Genomic DNA, 23,213 nt, shown 5'->3' with positions numbered 1-23,213 from the left:
TTGTTATTGTTTAATGTTTTAATTTTGTTTGTTTTATTTATTTACCCCCTTCTTCCCCCAGAGGTGATTAGGTGGAAAAATGGTTATTTTTAGTAATAGAAGCCCCCTCGCTTAAGAAGCTGTCTTCGCCTTCATTTAATTCTTCCTGTATAAATAAGATTTATTTTGGAACTTTAGTCAAAAACATCTGTACTTCGAGCTGGACAAACATCTGCCTCCCTACAAGAGCTGCTGGCCTTCCTGATGTTAGATAAAGCCACTCTGCTCTCTGAAAGCCCCTCAGAGAAAAGAATGTGGAGAGGGAAAGAGAAGCCCACTGATTCTTTAACCCAGAGTGCCTCCTTGTGGCCCAACTAAGTTACTACAGAAGGAAGATGAAAGTATCGAAACTGTACCAGTTTGCTCTCCATTTCCCGCTCCCCAAACTCATTAACTTTTTAAAGGCTAAATATATTTTCATAAATGTATTGTTTGATAGCACAGTATCAGTAAGAGCTTCTGAGAGCACTTAGAGCTGTGTTACCGTCTTGGGAGGTGAGCCAGTGTTAGTGGGCATTCCACCTGAGATACTTCTAATAAGTGATGGAAGACATGTGCTGATCACTCTTCAAAGTCTTATCTGAACGGTCCGATGTGTGACAACATGCATTTGAGAGATTTCACTCCTGCTGGGACGCCTGCCCTGACTCTCATACCTCTTCTTCCAAAGGTTGGGTCAGTTGTGACGTGTGTTTTTTTAACTTTTCTGTATCACTTAGTACTAGGTTATAAATTCCTTCAGTGCAGAGTTGTGTGTTCCTCCCCTCTGTATTTAAAATAGACGGCACAGTGCCTGGCACATAGTAGGTCCTCATTAAATGCTGGATGAATGATAGCTGTTTAAGGACTAATTATGGTGAATCAGAGGCATAAAATCCATAATCTTGGACTGTATCCTAACCACTGAATATATGGTTAGTCTTTATTACTGTGTTTTTCTGTACTTACTATTTGGAAATTGGCTTAAATATAGTGAGCTTTGCTTAATGAGAAACTGAGGTAGCAAATAGTAGACCCTGTAATAAAGCTGGACATTTTGACATAGTTCCTCTTCTCCCTCCTGACGTTGCTGGCTTTTGGTTTGTTTTGCTAAATCATTAGCTTGTAGTAATGTCTACTTTTTATTCAAAACATCTGCCACCCAGCACTACACCAGTAAAATTTTCTAGTGTATACTGTAAGCTCAGAGCAGAAATAGTCCCATGTACCCTCACAGCAGGGAATACTGAGTTATGCTAGTTTTCGGAGAACACGGACCCCCCCTAACTATTTTTTGATTATCCACTTACCATCTGCGTAGAAACATACTATGTAGGAAAACTTGTTTATAAGGTGCATTTAACTATGTTGTGAGACTTCAGCTATGTTCCACCACACATATGCATCATTCAAGAAACATTTATTGACCTCCTACTATGTGTTTGACGTTGTGCTAGGATTACAGAAGTGGATAAGGTAGTCCTCCCTGGACCTTATGGGGAGGCTGGGGGAGCCCTAACGCAGTGTGCTGTATGCTGTCACCGAGGTCTGTCCACACCGAGGGTGAGAGAGCGCAGTGGAGAGCGTAGCGCTTATGAAGTGCTGGATAAATCCCAGATGAACTAAAGTCCAGGCCTTATCGATGGAAACACCTTTGTGTGTTGCAAAGCCAAACTGAGAGCAGTGTCTTGGATTACAGGGGAGCATAATCAGGCAAATAATATAATATACCCCGCTTAAAAACATTTACTTTAGGCAAGGCAAGGAAGGAACGCTTGGATTTTAAGTATGGCCAGTAAAAATCAGAGATTCTGACTTTCTTAGTTCACCCCAATGTGGACCACTTACACTGACTTTCCAAAAACTCTGAAGCGTCCTTCTCCAGACTTTTATAAAAGTTGTGCCTTCTGCCTAGAACAACCAGTGTCCTTCTGTGTTCGGTCCTACCCTTCCCTTCATCCCGAAGGAGCGGCCTGTGTCCCGTAGTTCTCTGTGCATCCCTGTCAGAGCACCTACCACAGCACGATGCAAACAGTTCTCCTGTTTACCTACCTGTCTCCCCTGTACAACTGCGAGCTGAGCTACATGGCAAAGGGTGTGTGTCTCTTTTTCTCCAGGGTCTAGCACTTGCTTAACACTTCAAGGCTTAAAATAAGATGTGTTGATTAAATTAGTTAATTCCCAGTGGCTCTCTCTCTGGTATTGTGTCTCTGTATGTGACTTCAGAAGACCAGATATTTCTTAGTCAACCCTTTTTATTTAATGCTGGAAGAAGAGACAAGCCATTTTTATATAGCTGAGGGGACTAGAAAACTCCTCACTGCATAGAACCCAAGTAATAGCCTTCCTTCAGTGGTAGACATGGGAAGTTCCTTGGAGTATAGGAAAGAATATTGCTATAAATAAAAAGAAAGCTATATGGTCTAGGTCTGCCCTAGAGCCCATTTCCTCATCTATAAATAAGGAGGTGGGCCTGATGATCTCACAGGACCTTCTAGCAAAAGTTGTTCTAGGAAGCCACACCATAAATACTCTAAAACCATCTAAGTACTGCCAACATTCCACATCATGTTTATTAAGGTTTTGTAGAATACTTATGAATAGTTTAGAAGAAAAAGTGAAGAAATTATCTCCCCAATAGTCTCTAGTGCACACAACCTAAATAATTTTTGTTGATTAGATAAGTCATTGAGAACAAAATAATAGTTAAATGGGAAATATGCTTACTGTTGATTGGATTTTCAAGAGGAAAGGAAGAATTATCTGCAACAACACAAGTGGACATTTATTGTGAAAACATGTTATTTAAACAGTCCCATTATCTATTTACATGGGAAATGGCTCATGAATCTATGGTAAAAACAAACAAACAAACAAAAAAAAACCTATATTAAGAGAATTAAGAGCTGTATTTACAGGCCAGTACTTGATAAATGTCATGAACTAATGATTTGATAAAGTGTCTTTTTGAAATTTAGTAACAAGGAGTCTCAGGAAGGTACTGGAAGATGTGAAGAAAGAATAGTCCATTTTAAACATGTTGTTTTCCTTGTCTCTGTTAGATGGCTGTTTTTTCTGGGGTTTTAACAGTTTTCAAATACAGAACTGCAAATGTGTTTGTTGTCAGCGAAGCCGCCATTTGAAATTGGTGCAGGAGTTCTGCAGCTTCTTTTCTGTGTAACAGTCTAAGTGTGGTGGAGTTCAGTCTAGCTAGGGCCCCTTCCTGTCATAAATAAGATTACTTTCATTTCACTTGTGGAGTGTGCTATTCCTCAGAGTAATGAATTTCCTCTGTGCCTTTGAGCACATAAACATGGTTTTCATTAGCTTTCTCTCTTAAAAAAAAAAAAAAGAAAGAAAGAAAGAAAGAAAGAAAGAAAAGCAGGGGACAGGGAGGTGGAAGGAGAGAGAATCTGAGGAAAATTAATCGATGTCAATTAACTCCATAAATGCAGATGGATTTTTTTTTGCCGACTGGCTGGAACCTGCTTGTGAGCCGTCCTAGGTAGTCTCCTTAAAAAGGCACTAGTTAGTCTCTTCCGAAAAATCTGCGAAAATGCAGCGGGGCCGAGAGTGGTACAAAGTGTATCCTTCATGAACAAAAGAACAAAGAGAGAAAGATTAAGAGAATATTCTTTTTGGAATCTTGTTTTAAGAACTGTATCAAAAAGTCGATCAGAGTGGCCCCCAGGCCAGACAGATAACCCTGGGCTCCTCTGGAATTATGGAGCACATCACAGGGGACGACATACCTGTCCTGTCCATGGTACAGTTGCATCCACCTCCCTGCTTTTGCCATGTGTGTATGTGTGTGAGCTTTTATGCTAATAAGACATCCCAGTCTTTCCCAATTTCCAACTTACCCCCCTGAGGTTTGTAAGTCACGCAGTTCATAGTGCTAAACATGCAGTGGTTCGAATTTATGGTTTGGAAGCTCTTGTCAAGGGGTGACTCATTACAACACGGCTGGACTTTTCTCGTTGTGGATGGTGCATACTTGAGCCTGAAAGCTATTTAGGATCCATTGACCCCTTGACTTCTGCCAAGGTCTCTTTTGCTGTTGTTTTTGGAAATTGGGGGGGGGGGGGGGGGGGGCAGAGAGTAGAGGCATGAGGCGCTCTCAAACCACCCCAGAGAATGAGTTAAGCCATAAAGAAAAGATCTAAAACTGTTTTTTCAAAATTACTTATTCTCAATGGAAAGTTCACAGATCTGTCTTTCCAGAATCTTCTTCTCTCTTCCAAAATCAATGTCTACTCCAGCCCGCAATTCATGGTGTATTATGTGTTCATTTGTACCCCCAGAGAGGAAGAAATAATAATGGTCTGAAAGTACCAAGAAATTGAATTCTGGGCCACAGGTTGTCACTGACAATTCACTGTAGACAAACTTTAACCCCAATAAGAAGCTTGACGCATTTCACAATAAGGTGTCTTCCAGGCCAGTTTTGACCTCCTGCATAGGTGTTCTTATTACGCTTTAGTAGTACAGCTGGTTTCCATTTGAAACGAGCAGGACGGAGTTGTTTAAGGAGCCAGGGCCTCTCATAGGTGAAGGCGGCTTTGCTGAAGTGTATACAACACACAACAAGGAACCTTAAAAACAAGCTTCCATTTCACTTAGCTGTAGCACAGGAAATGACTTCTGGCTTGTTTTTGTTATGAGACAGTATTGCATATTAAAAATTCCCTGTAGTTGTTTAATATTTGCTCGGTAGTGTGCTGGTGCCTAATCAGGTCCTTCTCGGTAAATCACGTCAAGTCTGTCACTGTTTTGATTGGAAGCATGAGTAGGAACGTTGAAAACCTCTCAAGACCGTAAGCCTCTGCAGCTGTGGAAGGCTGGAGCTATTTACTGGTATTTACTGGTATTGTTAAAGGAAACTGAGTGACTTCTTTGCGGGGGAAAGCTAAAATGGAGTGAAACTCATAAAGTGCACAGAGATTTAGAGCGAAGTTTCTTTTTATGAGCACAGCCTCATAACAATATCCTCATAGAAATAGATACAGTATAGTAACAATTGTTCCAGGAATTGGCAAACATAATATTCTGCCATCTTTTGCTTTTTTAGAGGGAAAACTGGAGTCCAAATGTAAGATATGAAATTAGACATATTTAGTGCTTTAGAACAGTGTTTGAACAGAATGCTTTTTCAAGGTGCTCTGTAGAACAAATATCACCTTGATTTCCTAAAGGCACTTTGAAGAGTTTGCCATTAATATTTAAGGCCTTAATTCTCCTCAGAACAAAAAAAAAAAAAAAAAAGCAGGAAAACTTTAAAGTTTTATTATCTAAAGATATGACTGACTAGACTACCTCCTGCTGGCTGGGAGCTGAGGGATGTCCTCAGAGAACAAAGAATGTGTTGCGGGGGCTGGACCCCAAGGCCTAGGAAAGGAACACAGGAGATGAAACCAATCCCACACCTAAGACGTTTCTTTTCCAGAATGTTTCTTTGTTCCCTTGTTCATTCCTTTATTCAGTCATTTATTCTCTTAAGAAATGTTTATTGAGCATCTACTGTGAGCCCAGAACTATGCCGGGTCCTGGGAGGTCTCATTTAAAGGCAACTTGCCTTCAAGGACAGGGCTTCCTGCCAAGAATGTTCTGTCCTCACTGCTGTAGTGGAAGAAGCAGCTGGATTCTCCCGTTCAGCCTTGACATTCAGCAGGACTCAGTGTATCTGAATCGAAAAGCACAAACCTATTTGTTTGGCTGCTCTTTTCATTGCCAGAACCTTTGCTATTGTATAAAAGCTGTCATTCGTTTTAAAGGCAATCTTCTAATGGGATATAAACCTCTGTCGTATCGAGAAGAAGCAGTACACGGCCCTTATGAAATATTTTTAAGTCATTTAAAGAAAGTATCTGTAAATTTGGCAGAATTCTAAAGTTAACTGTCAGGAATAAACAGCAGGAAGCGCCTGCAAAGCTATCGAAGTGTAGCGAATGTATTTTCTTTGGGGCAAGAGCAGGATATTAATTAGGGAAGATATCTGCTCAGCAAAGCAAATACAAGACTTTTAGGGACTCGGTAATCGTGTGGGAGACTGGACACTGCGGGAGATATGAGGTAGGATGGATGGTCTAGCCTAATCTAGGGCAGGAAATGAAACATTAGCCCTTGACTTAGAAGATGGGCTCCAAGCTCTCAGTGCAGCCTCAGAAAATGCAGTGAGCGCTGAGCTCCTGTCGGCCAGAGGGTCAACGAAATGCTGGATCCTTGGGGAAATTACAGGAAACCCGACTGAAAACTTGCACAGAGCCATCCCGTGGCCCTAGCTGGAATGTGGATGTGGTCCCTGACCTTGTTCCTCAAGAAAGATTGTTAGAATCGGGCAAGGTTCAGAGAAATGCAATTAAAGGTAAAAGGGAACAAGGGTGATGGTGACAGAGGACACAAGGCATCTTAGCAAAGAACCAGAATGGCTGAGGATCTTCAGTCTGTAGAAATGGAGGTTGAGATTAGTTATGTCTGTAAAAGAAGGTTACATACAAGGTCAATACTAAAACTCAGTATTACCAGGACGAGGAGAGAGCCATAATCAGCTGGAAAACCTTGAGCAAGATGTTTCCCTTCTTTGGGACCTCGTGTCTTCTTTTGCAACCCACATTCCAAAGTGTGGTCAGCACACCCGTCCTGCAACATGCTCGCGGAAAAAAAACAAAGGTATTCTTTCATCAAGTAAATCTGAAAATCTCTGCATACCATATCTTCCTCCAATAGATTCACCATTTGCATTTGGTATTAAAAGCTCTCAGAAGTTCATCCTTAAGGAAAATCGATTTAACTTTTGTGGAATCTCAATTTCCCAAACTTGTTTGACCATGGAATCCTTTATTCATTCATTCCTATGAGGACTTTTGAAAACGTTTTGGGGAAGACTAGCCTCCTAGGTCTTTAAGGTCCCTGGAAGGGGGTTAGCTCCACAACAAGGAAGGGCTCCCTTGTCCAATGTGAAACTTGTTATTTCTGGAGCTGATATGGAAGAAAATCACAATTCGCAAGGAGGAGGAGTTTAGAGCCCCTATGGCCATGGCCGATGGCTAGTTTATCAGAGGTACTCAGGAGAGGAGGCTCACAGTGCACAGGAAAGCCGCTTTCGGGAACAGCTTTTGAGACCCAGGCCTCCAATCTGGGCTTTGGTTGTTTTTTTCAGGACATACTGAACCATCATCAAAAGAGAAAGCGCGGAGAGGCAGCTCACTTAAGTTTTGGCTGAGTCAAGCAGATAGTTCTCTGCATGATAATGAAATTATAGACAATGGGAAAACACTTCTCTTGAACTTTTTGGCCAGTCGCACTGCATTATTTAAAGTTTGAGTTCATGGCCATTAAGACAGTATCAGGTGCGTTCTATAGCTTGTGTCTGAAAACCTGGCTAAGCATTCAAGTTCAACAGTTTTGTAGACTTATGTGTGTGTGTTTTCTCTAGAAGCCTTTTGGCTATCTTGAAAAGTGTTTTCTACAAGCACCTCTCCATGCCCTGAGCTGCTGGCTGACTGTTCCTCCTTTCTCTCATGTTCCCACCTCCCTGACCTTGTGTATATGGCCACAACACTGTAAAATGTTTTCCTGTTATTTATTGGACTTTAGGGAGAGCAAACGAATATGGTAGATTGAAAATCAGGCTTAGAGTAGCTTCCTGGCTCTCTGACACATCTTAGCCTCTGTGTCTTTCACTTCATCTTTCCCATTGTGCTGCACATTCTCCGCTCCCCATTCTTCCCCACTGAACCTTATGCAGAGGTGGGGGGGAGGCGGAGAGGGAGGGAAGGGTTCATCCTGTATGGATGTGCCTGTATGCCCTATACCTTCTGGTTGGCATCTGCTAATGGAGAGGCACCAGCTGGAGATTTCAGAACAGTCTGGGGTATTTATTCCCCCACTCGTGTCAGGCCACCCCCTCCATGGAGCTCTTCTGTGTTCTGGACACTCCTTCCTTCCTTTGCCCCTTCAGGCCTGAGTTGTAACTAGCCCAGGAGTACTGTACCTCCCCTTGTTAGTTTCCTTAAGCCCTGCCCACATGTTGGGAAATAGCCCTTTTAGTAAATGCTCCTCAAATTACCCAGTTTTAATGTGTCATGTTTCCTGCAGACTCTGACTGATCTACCCACCTTTCTGTAACCTGTCTTTTTCGTGCCTAGCCAATAGCGCGTTCCATAGAGCCCAGCTCAGGTTCCCTTTTTTCAAGAAGCTTCTCCATTCCCCGTGGATCTCTTCTTGAGATCTCATACCCCACTAATGAGCACCCCGAAGTGCTCTCTGGTACACTGACTTGCTGCACTGAGGCTGACGCTCTCCATGCTTGGAGCCGATGTCTGCGGGTGTGCAGGAGGGTGGCTGGTCAGCAGACGCTGCCGAGTGGTAGCCTGACCGGCTATTGTTGGCCAGTTATCAAACTTTTAAAGAGTGCTTCCAGGCGCTATTAAGCCGGTGAGAGTTAGGCGGTGAGTGCTAGTATCAGCTCCATTTTACAAACGGACATGCAGGCACATGGAGAAGTTAAGTAGGTTGTCCCAGAACACACCGGTGGTAAATGCTGGAGCTAGGATTTGAACCAGCAGTCTAAGCTCTAGAACAATGCACGTAGCACTACACTGAGCTCCCTCTCACGGTGTTTTTAAATGTTTGAATTACCACTTAGCATTTAAAATTCAGATTTTACTTTAAAACCTACATTTCTCAGTGTCTCAAAAAAATGGACTATCTGGCTATTGGGACCCATAGGCCATCACGGCCAGACAGGCCCTGTCCAGGCTGGGCTGCTCCAGCTTGTGAGGTTCTCTGCCCAACCTGTTCCTGCTTTCAGGCTTTCTCCCAGCTTCTGGAGCATTGAGTCTGGGACCCCTGCATGACAGTGATTTTCGTGTGTGGCCTTTTGGAAGCCACCCACATGCCCTTAGTCACTTCCCTCATGAACCCCTGTTTCCCCAGCTAGATAAGGTCTGAGGAGGGTAGAGTCTATTTTAAACTTCTCTCCCCACCTAGCACAGTCGGTTGTACTTGATAAAACCCTGTGGATTTGAAGAAAACAGCTTGTTCACGTTCACTAAGTTTACTGAGTGAGGTAACTTAGGTAACTCAGCAAGGAATGGGAGGCCTCCTTACCCTTGGGTTGAGTTTACAATCCCTTCAGGCAGTTTGCCTGTCAAGTCTGTGCATATTCGTTTTGCTGCTGCTGCTGCCTAAAGGAGAATACCCACTACATCACCTCCACGCCCAGTGGTGTGAAGTTCGTGGGAGAGAAAACAACCACTGCTGGAGAGGGAAGCGGTGGAGAGGAGGGCCTGTTTCTGGGTGGAACAGGACTGTGAAGGGAGGTGTCAAAGAAGCTGAGAATATAGAGGACCAGGCTGCTGATGGACCTGAGTTCCAGGAGGCACAGATGTGGACGCTGGGTGGGGGCAATGGAGGCAGAGAGGGAGGTGCAGAGCCCTGTTGGGAGCAGGCGTGATGAGGGCTGACGTGTAAAAAGCGGACAGGGCACGTTGAGGTCGGTCCTGCTTTCTCTAAGGTAGACTGTGTGGTGAGATGTGAGTGTGAAGGAGAGGCAGAGAAGCGGGGAGGGAAAGGTTTTCCCAGAAGTACACAGAGCTCTGGGTCCCTCTTCATTCCCCTTTTCTTCTGGAGTGTGAGGTGGCGTGCATGCCATAGAGGGCTGTTTCCTCAAAGGCCAGTGTCATGGAAGATGCAGCAGACCCCCTGTGGGGGGTGATGCCTTTCACACTTGGGAATGCACACAAGCTTGGGAAGCTTTCAGTAGAATTTGGACGGTACACAGCAACACAGTTAAGAAGCTTGCTTCAGTCATGTTAAGAGCACGTAGTCTCATTTTTTCGATGTGATGATGCTCTTTGGTTCTCTTTGCTTGCACGTTTTGTTATTCTGTCTAATCTGACCCATCTTTATGGGTCAAAGGACTTCAGGAACAAATGCCAGTTTAAGAAAATGAATCATCTTTCCTAAGACAGGGGCTGGTGTATTTGTAATTGTGTAATCGGCATACCTACCGATAAAGGAATATAGTACTTGCAGCTGTCTCTTCAATTGAATGTCCAAGGAGAGGGGGACCTCACAAACTCCTCTCTATGAGTAGTAAGAACTGTAGGTGGTTGGGGTGCAGAGTTGGCCGAGACTTGGGGCTCTTGGTGCTTGCTGAGTAGGGTCAGATGCCTGACCTCCAGCAGGCAAGCCAGGGACTTTTCCATCAGCAGAGATCAGCTGTGGGGTCACTCTTGTTCACTCCCCTAGGGATTTTATGGAAAAGTACGGAATTTGCAGATATCTTTAACATCTACTGCATTGGCCTCCATGGATTTGGGGAGTTGAGTCATGATCAAAGTTGAGTAGAAATCCCCTTCTCTTCCAAGAGCAGCGAGCTTTTGGGAGGTGCGGGGGAAGGGATACTTAAGACCTGAAAATACCACATGCACACACTCCACTGGTGAACAGTTTCCCTAATTCTCGACCCTTCTTGCTTCCGGTGGTGCACCACCAGTCCTCCAGGTGTCAGGCAGCGGGACCACCTGGAAAGTTTCTAAGATGCCCCCAACAGTATAAGCGAGCACTGAACCCTCCTACCACTTATTACCCCTTTGGACTTGCTGTATGATCAATGCTTTCAAATTCCAGCTCTACCACTTACTAGTTAGTTGTGTGGCCTTGGACAAGTTAGTTAACCGCCTTGTGCCTTAGCTCCTTAGTCTGTCAAAAAGCATCGTAATGGTACCCACCTTATAGGGCTGTTATAGGAATTAAATGAATTAAACAATGCCTGGCATGTAGGGAGGATAATATAAGTGTTAGCTCTAGGACTTATTCTGATGCTAATGACAGTGGGTGTGTGGCCCAGCCACCAGGTCACCTTTATGCCAGATATAACCAGGGTAGCCTTTATGCTTCTCTGGCAAGCAGATCTTAGTAACTGAGCCGTCCTAATCTGGCCCCCACGTATCACTTGAGCGTGTGTCCTCTCCGTGCTCTCCAGTCTTCTGCTTCTCGTGGCGCTCAGATGCCCACTGGATGAGACAGCTCCAGACTGGAGAGATTCTGAATCAGACCCCAGAGGTCTCCATCGCTGACCACATGTCGTGTGTATGTTGTTATTCAGTTTCCCTTTGTGGCTAAGAAATGGACACCTAAGTACTGCTTCTTTTTATAGAAGGCTCTGACTAGCATATTTGCTGATTAAAAAAGAGGCCTGACAGAGCATTCATTTTGAAGAGCACAGTAATACTTAAGCACCAGGACTATTTCAGGCTGAAATAGGGAGGGCACGCTTTCTGTTTACTGCCTTCTAATGACAACTCCTCAGGAGTTTGAAAGCCGTTATTGTGCCCTTTTCCTCTTCCCCCATATTTCAGCCTGCTTCGTCCGGGAGCTGCTGGATGAAGATCCAGTGCTGCCTTTCAAGTTGTAATTTAACTTTGAAAGGACCCCTCTTCCACTCGCCCCTTAGAATCATTGCAAGCTGCCTGTGTTGACCAAATGTGTATCACAACTTTTAATCTGTTACAAGTCCTATCACCGATTCCTCTCTCCTCTGGGAGGTCGTCCTTGACCCCCATCGTATTGTGTAAAACATTTCCTCCTCTGTGCTTTTTCTGTGCTGGGACATACCTTTATTGCCACACTGACCACACGACTTCAACATTTAATGATGATTTAATAGTGCCTACTATGTGCCAGACACAGCTAGACTCTAAAGATCTAGCCACGAAGAGTCCAGAACAGTGCTGTGTCATAGAACTTTCGGTGGTGATAGAAATGGTCAATGTCTGCACTGTCCATTTTGGTAGCCACCGCCCACGTGTGGCGATGGAGCACGTGAAATGCGGCTAGTGTGACTGGGGAACTAAATATGTAGTTTTATTAATTTACATTTACATTGAAATAGTGATACTCGGCTCATGACTACCGTATGGAACAGCATAGCTCTAGAACGTATGCCTAGAAGGACAGACGTTGCCCTCTTTTGTGCACTGCTGTACTCCCAGCACCAAGAACAATGCCTGGCTCTTGGTATGAAGGAAAAAAGGAAGGGAGAGATGAAGAGAGACGCAAGGCCTGTCCTTGTAGACCTGTGATACAGTAGGGACCTATTGCTTAGGTATTTGTTGCCAGATCTTTACATCCGGAAGGCAGGGAATATCTTTCCTCTGCCTGTGCACTTAGACCCACCATCTAAAGCCACATCAAGGCCATTCGGAGGTTGCTCAAGAAATGTAGGTTGGATTGAATCATATGCTGAACACATACAAGATTAGCGATGGTGGTGATAGTTGCGCTAGTAGCAGTGGTTGCTGTTAGCAGGAGGAGAAGCTCCACGGCCCGCTGCTCTGTCACCAGGCAGTGTTGGAGCTGCTGGCTTGTCGCATGCCCTCCAGGCCTTCTAAGCCCAGCAGGCACATCAGACTTCTCTGACAAGTCCTCACCTCTGGCTCCCTGCTTGACTTGGAAATCTCGCTATGTACCATTTCAACCCTTTATGGAGAGAAAGGGGAGAATAATAATTCTTTGTTATACTGCCCCCCAAGTTCCTCCCCATCTTCCTCTTCGCCATGGATTTCTCACAGACGGCCTCGGATGCTTCCTTTATTGGACCACGCCATTCTGGTTTTCCTCTTCTTCCCCTTCCCTCCTGCACAGCCATGACTGAGCTGTCAGCGTCCTCCACGGCCTCGTTACTGCAAGACCACCGAGTGGTACATAGTAAAAAGAACACCGGCTTCAGAGTTCCACTCCTTAGGTTCAAATCTTAGCTTTACAGCTTACAATTTCCATGAACTTGGGCCAATTACAAAACTCTTAGCACCTCAGCTTTCTCATCTGTAAAGTGACATAATCATGAATTTCTCATAAATTTACTAAGAAGATTGAGACACTATATGTAAAGCATCCAGCACCATGCCTGGTGCTCAGTGCACGTTATCTCTCTTCCTTCTGTGAATCTCCCTTATTCCTAAACACATAAGTACATATGAATTTAAAGTCAATTTTGGGGCGCTCGAGTTTTAATTATAGGTTACATTTGTGTATTGTCCTACACACCTGTTTTTCTATTAAAAGATGAAATTACTGAAATAGTAATCTATCCTTCATCTGAGAAACTAGTTTGTTTTCATTATTGTAATAAAGATAAGCAAGGTCTTAGTGCAACATCGTGCGAACCTCTTTTACAAGTAAATGAAAGTCGAATTTTCATCTGTTTTCTCCATTGCAAGTCAAGTACATCACCTAATTAAGCCAAATAAACAGGGAAAGTGGAATAAAATAATGGAAAAACAATTCAGTCAAAAACAGGAAATTAGAATGCTCCTAATGTAAACTCGTCAGGGTAATTAGGGTTATTTCCGATTTCTCTGTGTGCTCCTTTGACTGTGCTGATAGACAGGGCAACGATTTATACACATAACTGATCATTGTAGAACAGCTCTTTGAGGGGACATCTGTGGTTCTCCATGGCTACCAATGTGCTCCCTCCCCCTAAAAGATCACGAACATGAAACAATCCTTCAGCAAACTTAGTCCTTTAAAAAGGGGAGAACACACTGTACTACACAACTGCAGTTAGCTTGGATTACTACTGTGTTTCCCCGAAAATAAGACCTAGCCAGACAATCAGCTCTAATGCGTCTTTTGGAGCAAAAATTAGTATAAGACCCAGTCTTATATTACATTATATTATATAAGACCCAGTCTTATATTATAGTAAAATAAGACTGGGTCTTATATTAATTTTTGCTCCAATAGACGCATTAGAGCTGATTGTCCAGCTAGGTCTTATTTTCGGGGAAACACGGTATATTGCAAGATTATATTTGAGGAAAATAAAAAATGCTAGTATCTTTCTTTCTTTCTTTCTTTACTTATTTATTTTGTAAAGAAAGCAACCAGTGTCATAGTATTTACTATAATACTTAATGCGTTGTTCTTCATTAAAGACTGCAATGCTAGGAGAATTCTAGGACAATGTTAGATCAACTTCTTGAGGATTCAGTTTCCTCATGTCTCAACTGAGGAGTCAGGGACTGTGGTTGTTCTATATATTCTGTCATATTACATATGTCCGTGATACTATACTATAGTTACTAAATATGTGAACTTTTGCAATTATGAGATTTGTTCAATACGTGGGGAAATCAGTATAAATCACCTGAAGACCCCTTTTTACATTATTTTTAACTGATACAATGTAGGTTATTAGGCAACTTTAGTCTTGGGATTGAAGTACAGTTTAGGAGCTGTGGTCAGTTCACAGGCATAGGAAAAAAGGGATGCAGAATTATTTTCGTGTTTCCTTTTTCTATTGTTCTTAGACCCTTAAACATTGCAAATTTCGTTCATACAATCAATATGTATTAAATTCTCGCTATGGGCTAAACAGGATGCCAAGCCCTGGGAGTTTGAGAAGATAAAAGCACAGCCTGTCCTCAAGGACAAAGTGACCTCGGGGCCCAGTGCCACCTCCTCTACTTGTAAAGTCAGTGACAATCACCTGTATGAATGGAGTTGATGACTGAGTTTTCCATGTGGACAGGCGCAGAGGTTTGGAGGACATGGCACATTTAGGTCACTACAAGTTGCTGAGTAGAGGGTATGCTCAGTGTGTGTGTGTGTGTGTGTGTGTGTGTGTGTGTGTGTGTATGTGACAGAAGGTGTGATTGTCACAAAAGGCCTTATATTATCAAAGCAAGGGCTTTATTCTGGAAGCAGTGTGGAGCTGCTAAGGGTTTAGAACTAGAGGAGTGGCCCGATTAGATTCTCGGGGGCCTTGTTAACAGTGGAACTTTTCTTGTTAGCATTTATACACTCTGATTTTTAGAACCGTCAGCCATGCAACTCAAGGAGAAATATTATCTCTTCAGGTATAGAATCTAGAATTCTCTTTTACCCTATGTGTGATTTTATTAAATCTTAGAGATATTGTCCCAGTACAGAAGCATCTCTCCAATGTAAAGAAACAATGACAATGCGATTCAATAGGCATATTTTGGTCTATTTTAGTGCATGAAGAGAAGTATATCATTAACCAAGCCTTTGTGGAGTGGTTGCTATGTTAGTATAACAGTCCTGCAACAACTATTTGTCCGTCTTATGAGGGGACCCTTTCTTCTCTCTGCTGGCACAAATCTACCAAGACCATTCAAAGGATGCAGGTGGCCAGAACCAGGGGTAGCAGACTGGTCTGGAAGCTAGGCCAGGATTCTGGGCGTTGTGATGCTTGCTGCTCAGTCCTGGGAACTTCAGGGTCCAGCTTTTGGTTCCTCTTGTCCCTCCTGCACAGTCCAGCTGGGCTTAGAACCTGTTGTCCATAGAACAGGGTGCACTCAAAGGCCTCAGCAGCCGCACGGTTAGTGTGAATGTGAAAGGTGGGTAGTCAGAGGGCTCCGTCCCACCTAAAGGGAGCAACTTCTGCTCAGCTCCAGCCTATTGTTGCTGAGCTAGAATGTGGGCCCAATGGTGCAGGATCTAATTTTTCAAGAGAAGATGGAACTTTTCATATTTGTATATGAAATCTTTGGATTTTTTAGGGATTGAAGGCAAAATCCATGACCTTTAACAGAATTCAAGTATTTATCACCTCACTGCCTAGTAAATCTTCCAGGTCTAGACCTATGCTGGCCTTTCCCACCCTGTGCCCTTCCCAGACTGCTGCCAAAGGGAACACGCCCTGAAAGCACTAATTCACAGGCCTTGTCTACTCTGGACGTTGCCAACACGTAGTGAGGGAGCCTCTGCTTTGCCCACGCCTTGGGCTGGCTGGGAGCTTGATGCTGAAGGACAATGCAAAGATTTGAAAAATGCAGTCCTGAGGCACTCCCTGCTTGTGTGGAATACATAGGTGAACTGACCATCTGTGACGTGCTGACAAAAGCAGGATACAGAGTGTTCCAGAAGCTCAGAGGCTGCCATCCCTCTCACTGCCTGGAACAGTCCAAGAGGCGTCAGAGAGGACAGTGAGGATTTTGTCGTTGACACCTTTTTAGACTCTCCATGGTGACTGCCTGGACCTTGAGTCATGCCAATCATGATGAGCAGCTGATTTCAGAAAAGTCATGGTTAACCAAAGAATGCCATTGTCGAAGCAGACATGAAGTATAAAATGGAAAGTCCGTGGTTGAGAATATGAAACGGAGACTCTTCCCATTTCAGGCAGCAATAAAATAAATCAACAAGTTCTCTTTGTATTTCTGATGCCTTAGGTAAAATAAATTTCTCCTTTGCTGTATATGTAAAGGGGTTTAGAGGCAAAAACTTCGATATTACCTCAGTTCTCCCCCTTATTATCCAAATGCCAGGTTCATCATAAAATTTCTCCTGGAGTCTTTGGCATAGGCACTCTTTGATTTGCACAGGTGAAAGCCAGATACAGTAAATGAGGGAATCTGGTCTAACATCTGGGGTGAGGGGAAAAAATGAAAACGTATAAACCAGCTGTTCTCAGCCAGAACCTTATGCAAAGTGTGACTTACCTTGCAGAGAGAGAAAGAGGCTTTTTTATTTTCCTGACATCTGAACATGCCAAAGATTAAAAATTAAAACCCTTTCCACTCTCTGTTGGTTTGCATGTACTGCAAAAATTCGTTTCTCCTCTCGAGAGAAAAGAGTGGTGTGTGGTTTCCACGCAACCCTGACACATCTTGGAGCGTCGCCAGAGTGAGACAAAATCAGTGACTGAAGGTCTAGGGTGGCCTTAACAATGTAGTCATTTAACACAGTGGATTGTGGGAACGGTTGGTACAAACTTTACATTCTTTTCAATGGGTTCAGCTGTGTTCAAAATGTAATAAGACTTGGGGTCCATAAAAGGCTCCCCGGAAGAAGTGACAGCTAAACTGAGCTCAATGGTTAAGTAGGAATTAGCCAGATGAAGAGGGGAGGGAAAAGAATGTTCTGGGTAGTGGGAAGAGCACAAGCAAAGACCTGAGGGGAGATAGTTCAGAACTGGCCACAGGTTGAATGCGAGTTAGAGAGTAGTGAGAGGTAAAGCTGCGTGAGTAAGCACGGGGAGATCACAAGGCCCCCAGGGTTCACCCTGAGGCTTCCCGCCTGCCCTTTGAATAGGACCAGGGCATAAGTGTTACAGCGCGTGGTAAGGGGTGACAGGGAAACAAACTCTTCCACAATACGGCGTGATGTTCCCCACTTCCAGGGTCCAGGAAGAAAAACGTTTGAGACTGTCAGACACACGTCTATATATGAAGTCAGCTGTATAAATACAGAATGTAAGTCTTAGTCCTATTTGTTTGTACAAATATTTCATCAAGGTAGAACCCAAAGCAAGGAAAAAAAATCACCCTATCTCATAAATAGATCTCCCTTAATTCCTTCAGATGGGTGTCACCTCCCCACCACCCAGCCATTTTATTAATGTTCTGCCTCTGGGCGGGAAGAATAGAATTATTCTGCAATCTGATGAGAATTATTAAGTGGAATACAAATGAATTAATTTGTATTCTATTAATCTTGGAATTGCGGTAATTCATACGCGTAATGGACTGAATTTTCGTTTGTTATTTGAAATAAGGAATTCGAAACAGTGTAAACAGGTTTTAGGGTGCAGGGGATTGAGATGCTAATTATATGCAGTCCTTATCAGCTCATTAAAGCAGGTCCCCAAGAATTGTACTTGTGAACAGTCTTCTCAACTTTGAAGAGTCATTTTATGTTCTTGAATCATTCAGTTCCTTGAAAATCGATTCAATGATTACTGTTTTTTTACTAGTTTCAGGTGTACAAAACAACATAGTGATTACACATTTACACCCCTCACAAAGTGATAACCCCAACAAGTCTACTACCCATCTGACACCGTACACAGCTATTACAGTAACATTGACCATGTTCCTTATGCTGTGCTTTATGTCCTGTGATTATATATTTTATTATAGTTGACATTGAATAGTATTTTATATTAATTTCAGGTGTACAGTGTAGTGATTAGGCATTCATATAAATTATAAAGTGATCCCCCAAGAAGTCCAGTACTCATCTGACACTATACATAGTTTTTACAACATTGCTGACTATATTCTCCATACTGTATTTCACGTCCCTGTGACTATTTTGTGGCTTCCAATGTGTACTTCTTAATCCCTTCTCCTTTCTCACCCATCCCCCCAACCCCCCTCCCATCTAGCAACCATGAGAGTGTTCTCTGTATCTATGAGTCTATTTCTGTTTTGTTTGTTCATTTATTTGGTTCATTACATTCCACACATAAGTGAGATCATATGGTATCTGTCTTTCTCGGTCTGACTTATTCACTTAGCATAATACCCTCTAGGTCCATCCATGTTGTTACAAATGGTAAGATTTCATTCTTTTTTATGGCCGAGTAATACTCCTCTGGGTCTCTTTTTGCTTAGGTCCTATTTTCCAGGGAGGTGAACGGTCCTCTTTTCCCCAGGCGCAAACCCTGGGGTTGGCCTCTTTGACGCTTTACCATTCCCAAGGTTGGGTGGGGGTGCAGAAGCAACCCAGAGAGCCTCTCTCTGGAGCTGGAGCAGCGCTTGCCTGTGTTGTCTACTCCGGAACTCCTTCCCCTGCTTCTACACCCAGTGGGCCCCACATAAGTAAGGGGCGCGTCTCTCCGCCCCTGCTCCTGGAAAGCACAAGACAACACACTGCACAAGGCTTTTCACCTTTCATTTCTGCCACAGAAAGTTCCAATTGCCCCAACCACCAGGGCCCACCTGTGTTTTCCCAAAGCTTTCCTTTATTCTTGATCCAACTCCAGAGGGCCCCTCTTTTGGAGGTTGAGTGGGAGGAGGGGAGCCTGGGGCTCCCTTCTAAAGCTTCATATGGAGCCAACAATAACAACTTGCTATCCATAGGCCAGGACCCAAGGGATAAGTTCTGGAGTGGGCTTAGCGGGACCCAGCCCTAAATATCGCCAGCTCTGCACCATGGAGCAGTCCTTGGTTTGGAGGAAGAAGGCCATGGTTCCCTGAGCCAAATCTCCTTCATAGCCGGCCTGAAGTCATGCATGCCGCTGAAGCAAGCTGAAAGTTAAACATTTGAAATGATACTGCTATTCGGAGTTTTTTTTAGATGTAGAAAGGCAACCAAGAGCTTGTTCTGGGTTTTGAGAAGAGATTTGATTGTGCTTTCGACGAGTAGCTTTTCCAATAGAAGCTCAGCTCGGGAATGCAGCCTTATCTCCTTCTCCTGGGCTGATCCCTCATCCCGGCCGCTGACCTTTCCCCTGCCTCGCACAAGGAGCTTTGCTTGATTGAGAAGAATAACAGATGCAGACAGCCTCATTTGTTCTTGGCAAGAACCACCCTCTGCATTGCTGTGGGGGTCAGGAGAATCATAAATAATTCATAGGGTTCTGGTTTTCTGAGATGAGATGGGCCAAATTAGTGACCATTTCATTTTGTTCTCCCTCCTCTCACCTGAAACCCCACACACACTGTAGCTGCTTATCCCCTAAGCCAGCATCTTCCCTTTTAGTCCTTGGAAGGGGAAGGGAGGGAGGAGGGCTCTCTCCAAAGGAACAGGGAACACATTGAGCTGGTATGTGAAGATGCTGTGGTGCAGAAACTGGGGCGTCTTGAAAGCTGAAACATAAAACAGCGTTTTTAAAAGGGAAAAGAACTCCAATGTGTTTTCAATGTGGGCCGCACAGGAAACGGGATGGAGACTCCAGTGCCGTTCAGGGCAGTCGGCTCCAGCTGGAGGGCTTTTTATCATTGCCGTTATCATCTGCGCATCAGCTCCCTAAGATATTTTTGCTCCAGCTCTGGAGACAGGGGGTCCTAATGGCTCGAGCGACTTAGAATGTCAGTGGGACCTTGTGGACCCCTCCATCTCTCTCAGCATTTAAAAATTGAAATAATCAGCCTGGCCCCTGTCTGCCTTGGAGTTGTAAATGTGTGAACAAGCACTTCCGCCATCCGGATGGAAGTGACCTTTGATTTGGGCCTTATTCTCTTTTAAGCAGAAATTGGGGAAGAAAGCGGCTCTAAAGGCAGTGCCAAGACTTCAGTCATGTTTCATGTGGTTTACACACAGAGCAGTGGTGACACGGGACCAGAGTGCCACTCTGCCCAGAGCTGGTGTGTATCGAGAGCCCAGCTCAGTCCCTTTCCTGCCATCAGCGGGACCCGTCTTCCTCTCTGCCATCACCGGGGCCTCCCTGCTAGCTACCGCCTCTCCTGCCCTACTGTGTTCCAGTGCAGGGGGCGTGGGGGCACCACAGATGGCAGATGTGGGACACACCGCATCAATGGATTACACAGGGAACAAATACCAAGGTGATCCACTTATATGCACCCTCCCTACTTCAGGCTGAGTCTTTCAAACTCCTCGCCTTCCCCCTTTTCCCTCTGGCTCTCTCTTTGCCCTTTCCTTGGAGATGGAGTCAAGAGAGGTGTTAGTTCCTCAAAGCAGGCAGTACTTAGCAGTTTTGTTGGAAGAGGTTTTTGACAGGTGAGCAAAGGTTTTTGGGTTATCTATAACCTTTATTTCCCTTCCTGTTTTACTGGAACCAGGCATGATGCTAAATTCTGCCCAAACAAAATAAGTCAGTTCTTGCTCTTAAGAAACTTAATCTGAAAAATAAAGAAAATGCATGGATTAACGTTTCTATTAAAAAAAAAAAAAGAAAGAAAGAAATTTAATCTAGGTGGGGAGACCAAATAAACACAATAGTTATTACTCTGTGGTATGTGTGCTTCCTTTCTTACAATGGATATTATTCAGAGGTAAATTAACTTCCTCTCCAGCACCAGACATTGGCAGTATCATCAACACAGTCGGTTATTTTTGAAGTTTTTTATAATGTTGATGATGATACAATAAAAATGCTCGATGACATTACGCAGACACTCTCATTCTTTCCTGGTGTTAATGAATGCGCGCCTCTGCCTGTCAACAATGGAGTCTCACAGGCAGACGGGGCTTAATGGGGCTGAGGAAGCGGGAGGGCTCTGGAGTGCAGGCCCCACCAGCTGAGGTTCCAGGGCGCATGTGGCCATCTGATGCTTCTGTTTACTCAGCTCTCAAGAGAGGTCCCTGTGTCCAATGGGCCAGATGAGCTCCAGGTTCCTCACCAAACGCGGGGTCTTACAGTCCAGCCTCTACCATTGACAGATAAGGACACTGATGTCAGAAAGTTTAATGAACTCCCCCAAGGTCAGCACTAGCAGAGCCAGAAGTAGAATCCAGATCTTTGACGCCAAGTCCCCTGTGCTTTCCACTTCCCCTCTCATAATTTCAAGGCAGTCAGAGGCAGTGTGAGATGTTAGTAAAACGGTAGGGCTTTACAAAAAAGTAAAGTAACAAAGCAAAGGGAAGGAAAAAAAGGAATCCTCTAAGTTTGGTCAGAGTCTGTTCAAAATGTGTCCAGAATATCTGGGCTCCCTCAGGCAGACTCTACTGCAGTCCACTGCCCTTAGGGTATCTTCTTGTCCCTGCAACCATTCAGGGGAGCCACCAGCCTGAGGGTGCCGCTGTCACATGGACTGGCCTCCAGTCCGCTTGCTACAAACTCAGTCATCTATTATCGGGCCGGGATGGGGAGGCTGGATGGAGGGCCAGGCAGGGCGCATGTGTGTCCCCCGTCCCCTTACCATGGCACCACCAGCCGACCGCAGCTCGGGCCACCCGTCGTCCTTTTGACAACCAGTTACATCACAGGCTTCCTTCTGTCTCCAGCTCTTCTTCTGAGGGTATTTGTTGTCAAGTACAAAGCAATCTGTGAATAATTTCCACGTCAAAGGAAAAGTTAAAATTATTTCAGTGAATTTTTTTGTCATTGCAGTTTGGAAACTTGGGGTGGGAATCCAGCAATATTGCTGACTTTTCCCAGGTTGTGCAGCATGGTATTTTGTTGTCACCAAAGAGCCTGTGTGTGCCAGCCCCTTGCCACTGTCTTTGTTTCTTCAGGGTTTTTTTAAATAGCCATGCCATTTTGAAGAGAGAAACGCCATATGTAAAAAAATTACTTGGAGCCCATAAACACACTTGAGGCCAAAACATAGAGGTGCTGTTAGACATGCATCCTAGTGAGCCACCGAAAGTATTTTGATAATTTATTTGCAGCATATCAATAAAAGATCCAATTAAAGAAAAGAAACATAAGAAAAATGCACACACTTTTTAAGGCTGCTTGGTGAAATGTATCCACTACACAGACACGTATAGTTTTTGTTTATATCCCTCCACCTTCCAGAAGGATTTGAGATAGCTTCAGGGCAAATACTGGCAGATAGAACAATTTGAACTCAACATTTTAATGCCAGAAGGACTCCCTGCCGGCACAGACCTATAGCTCCACACAGGTTCCAGAACCAGAGTGAATTCAAGGTGTTTGCCTCCCGGGCATGTGGGTGGAGCAATGCCATATCGCCCTGAGGCTGGCAGCTCAGACAGGGGCCACTAGAAACCAGGCTCTTAATCTCTGTCTAGTGATCAACTCCTCTCCCCAGCCTTAACCAAGTTTCGTCTTTGGGTGCCAGCATTGTCTTCCCAAGGCTGAGTTTATCCTCAAGAACCTGTGTGATTTTCCTGATCCTGCAGGCTGGGGAAACTTCCATTCTGTTCTTAGAACTCTTGGTAGTAGAGGCTCCCCTTGAACTCCAATCTCTCCTCCTAAGGCAGAGGGGCAAGAATGTGAACTTTGAAATCAGCAGATGTGAGAATGAATCCAGAGTCTGCCTTTCACTCTCCTGGAGACCTTGACAACTTCCTTAGCTTTAACTTCCTTATCTTGAAATGGAAGGAATGAAAGTACCAATCCCAGAGGTTTTGGTGAGGATGAAATGAGGTAACACCTACAACACACATAAGAATGTAATGTATGGCTGCCACTGTTATTAAACTTACCTTTCCCTATGGACCCTGGACACCAACCGTCTGTCTCCCGAATCTCCCAGTCCTGCCTATAAACAACCTTTCCCGCAGACCAGACCTGCGCAGCCCCTCATGGTGCCCTCCCATCCCCCTTACTGGACTTCCCTTCCTGCAGCCCATCTCTACCACTGCTCAGCGCGATGTCCTGGTTCTGTACCCCAGGGGCCGGCCTTGCATCGTTCTCCTGAAGCCCAGTCTGCTCCAGTTGGGGTGGGGGGGAGGGGTGTCCAGGCCCTCCCACCCTCTCCCCTCCCACCTCAGCCCTGTTCTGATGGAGGGGAAGATGCCACTAATGCTTAAGATTTAGAAGAGTGGGCATTTTCTTCAAG

The 23,213-nt window shown here is 44.4% G+C and overlaps 1 protein-coding gene across 2 annotated transcripts in view; it reads left to right on the top strand.

Annotated features, from left to right (window-relative positions):
- SCFD2 (sec1 family domain containing 2) overlaps window positions 1–23,213 on the top strand; it is a 455,173-nt gene that overhangs the window by 230,350 nt on the left and 201,610 nt on the right. The window lies entirely within an intron of this gene.

The sequence above is a fragment of the Rhinolophus sinicus genome, chromosome 1 (assembly GCF_057876585.1).
Source record: "Rhinolophus sinicus isolate RSI-liver-muscle chromosome 1, RSI-T2T, whole genome shotgun sequence".
Taxonomy (NCBI): Eukaryota; Metazoa; Chordata; class Mammalia; order Chiroptera; family Rhinolophidae; genus Rhinolophus; species Rhinolophus sinicus.
This window is presented reverse-complemented; position numbering and strand designations above follow the sequence as displayed.